Source organism: Tupaia chinensis, unplaced genomic scaffold (genome assembly GCF_000334495.1).
Source record: "Tupaia chinensis unplaced genomic scaffold, TupChi_1.0 Scaffold135562_1, whole genome shotgun sequence".
NCBI lineage: Eukaryota > Metazoa > Chordata > Mammalia > Scandentia > Tupaiidae > Tupaia > Tupaia belangeri.
The window spans coordinates 1-3416 of NW_006195846.1; the positions used below are offsets into that span (position 1 = coordinate 1).

At 47.3% G+C, this 3416-nt stretch overlaps 1 long non-coding RNA gene across 2 annotated transcripts; it reads right to left on the reverse strand.

Annotated features, from left to right (window-relative positions):
- Positions 1 to 2: 2 nt before the first annotated feature.
- LOC102472060 (uncharacterized) lies at positions 3 to 3416 on the reverse strand. 2 transcript variants are annotated; one of them, XR_003551504.1, is made up of 4 exons: positions 3337 to 3416; positions 2790 to 2839; positions 2192 to 2256; positions 3 to 34 (listed from the first exon to the last, which is right to left on the reverse strand). It is a non-coding gene; the product is annotated as an uncharacterized LOC102472060 (long non-coding RNA). The 2 variants fall into 2 exon arrangements; XR_336358.3 differs by lacking the exon at positions 3 to 34 and having other exon boundaries at positions 204 to 2256.

Below are 3416 nucleotides of genomic sequence, written 5' to 3' on the forward strand. Positions count from 1 at the left end.
CTGCTGCCCCAGGGCCAATTCCATGGCTCAGGCCCTAAGTGAGGGGCAGAGGGCAGTATAAGGGCTGGGGGAGGGAGCTTGTGATGGTCATAAAATTAGTAACGAGGGAAACATTTGAGGAAAAACACCAGGAAAAAACTCATACTATTTTTTATACTTCTAAAAGATAACATAAGCCAGGCTGAAAAAAAATTTCCTATAAACAAATTTCCCTAAAGTAACTCCACTCTTTTAGATAGGCTACTCCATCTGTGGTGACTCGGTACCTAAACGCAACCAGTTTCCACTGTGTCCCCTTGAGGTCTTGGTTCCTCCGCACCTAACCTCAACCCCATTCCATACCCCACACCTCACACTCACACCTCAAGCCACTCCCGAAGAATAGTCATGGTTTCAGTCTCATCCAGACCCCACCTTCCCTCTTACCCACCAGAGGCTCCCCAATGAGGAGCCACATGACCTCTACTCAAGCACCTCTAGTGCTGCCCAGACTGGTGGGGAGGAGGATCTCACTAAACAAAGCATCTCCTGTTACCTTCTCCCATTCTCCCCTCATTCTGTCCACCTCCTTTGAAAACATCATTGTTTCTCCAAGAAGGTTTGGGAAGAAAGTAGACCAGCCTTCCCACTGGCCAGCTATGCTGCCACCCTTCTGGCTTCTCTGTCACTAAGCCATAGGGTTGCACGTGTTCTGCCATCCCGACTGATGCTGCACATCACTCCCATGCCCAGCTCCTCTGTCTGCACAGCTGCAGCCTCTAGCTGGCTTCCTCTGTCCATCCCCACCATCTCTATCAACCTTGGGGACTCACTGGTGGCATTCACCTCTCAGCTCCTCTTCGCCAAGATTTACTCTCCTTGATTCTACTGATGTCCTCCAATCACATCCATGCACAGAACATTACCCAAGGGCAGCTTCCATATCCTCATTCACCCACCAAAAATTCTAGTCCACTCTGAGCATTACAGTGGGTCCTCTGCATGACCTCAGACAGGGTAACTTCTCTGCACAAAATGAAATGCCTAAATGCTTTCACCATGTGCCACCTTCCGCTGAACTCATCCTTCAGCTGGTGTCAGCACCATCCACACAGGAAGCCTCAGCTAGAAATCTCTCAATTCTCCCCTCTCCTTGCCCCTTCCCTAATCCTCTGACTCTCTACATCCTTAAGATTTTCACATCCTAGGCATTATCTAAATTGATTCCTTCTCCTTACTTTCCTTAAAGAAGCCCACACCACCTGAAGCAGTGGTGGTCACTTTGCTTTTGCATTTGCCCTGAAAATTACTCCACACATGGCTGCACCAAACCTGCCCAAGTTAACAGTCCTGGCTCCACAGCTGTCAGATGGCAGAGCAATCATGAATCCCACAACTTTGTGACCAGGGCTAGGTTACTCTCTTCCTCTGTAGTAGACTAAGTACAACACAGGGAGTGGCTGTCAGAACTGAATGAGCCATGCAAAGAACTTGTCATGGGACCCACAGTGGAGTGAGCCTCAAAGGATGTTCCTGGTGTCACTGTGACTATGCTATTCCCAACCTGTAGTCAATGAGGTCCAAAGATGAGCTTCAGAGGTTCCATGAAGTCCCTGAACATGTATGATCAATTTGGTTTGCAGGTTTATTTGGAGGAAGGCCAAGGTAGAGATCCTTATCAGAGACCTAAAGGCTGGGGCACTGCACCCTAAGCCCTGAAAGCTTCACAAGGACACAATGAGATACTCTACCTGACAGGACTGCCTGTCTTTTCCCTCCTTGACCCCATGTCACCCTCCCCACTGCCAGGATTAGAAGCATGGCCACCCTTCTCACTTATCTGGTCCTCTACTCCTCTCTCCTGCCATCAAGACTCTCAATTATCCGTGATTCTCCTCCAATCACATCTAGGCACAGATCTTCATATATGAGAGCTTCCACATCCCTGCTCACCAAGAGCTGGGGTACTCCTGCACAGAGGAACAAGGACCCCCCACCTCCCGGTGTGCAGAGGCCACCTTCTGCTCCCTGGATTCACTCTCTTGCTGCCTCTGGCTCCTCACAGTCCTGCCCCTGCAGCCCCCCCACCCATATCACATCTTTCCCACAATCCAGCAGGTGGAAGCAGTTCTCATCCCAAGGCCCAGCAGCTCCCCTTCTCAGTTCTCCTCACTGTGAAACTGCCAGGAGGAGCTAAGCGCCCAAAGCTCACCTGGGGCCAAGCTGTCAGGAGCACGGCTGCCATCACTTAGATGGCCTCTCAGAGAAGGGCTGGAACTGAGGAGAAATAGAAAGAGACAACTGTGGAGCAAGCCACTTTCACACGAGCAAGACAGCTCCTCCCAGAAGATCAGAGTGCAGGCAGCCTTCATCCAAACAGGGCTGCCACAGGAGGAAGGTGATCTGTTCCCTGCTCAGAGCCCAGGACTCCTCCCAGCTAGGACACTGACTCTGCCAGGAGCCCTAGGATTTTACCATTAAGACACATACCATACATGCAAAAGCACATACACAGGTGTATGCAGAGCCTAAAGAACAATAAAACAAGGACTCGTGTATCAACAATGCAATTCAGGAGACAGAACACTACCAAGATCTTGGACTCACTTCTTTTTCTCTAAACAAGCCCCATCCTCGATTACACCACAATGAAGCAAGGCTAGCTGAACTGCAGCCCTGGCCCACAGTTCCGGGGAGTCAGGCTACAGGGAGGTGGCACCTGGAGGAGGCAGATGCTCCCCACTTCCTGCCCTGAGTGTCCTCCAGAATCACAAGACCTTTGAAGAGATCTGGGAGGTCTAAATACTAACCAACAGACTCCAGTTTTTCATTCAAGTAAATATATATGACTGGAATCAACCTATGAATGCAAATAAAGCTCAATGTTAGGATACAGATTAGTATCTTTTATACATTAATAAAATAAACAAACTGTCCAACACAATAGATGTCAAAGGTGTCTGAAAAAAACTTAGTATTCATGCCTAATTTGAAAAACTTACAAATTATATCCTAGAGAAACTCTCATATGTAGGAGATATGTATAAACATATTCACACCAGCACAATATTATGGCAAAAACTGGGAAAATCCACGTGGTCACTGAGAATACAACAATAAGTTTTCATATAATTTTTACAATGGCACATTACCCAGCAAACTACCCGTAACACAAAGGAATTTAGGAACATAATATTAAATTATGCAAGTCTCAGATAACTAACACCACGATGCTATTTACATGGAGCTCAAACAAAAAAAATAAACACATTGTTCACAAATATATGCATATGTGATGAACATCATTTAAAAGACAGTAAGGCTATAATTAGCACAGAATTCATTAACAGATGTTACCTCTAAGAGTGGAAGGCTGGGAGCAGGGCTAAATAGGAGCACACTGTCCGCCACAGGAGGATTGGCAATTTTCTCTCTCT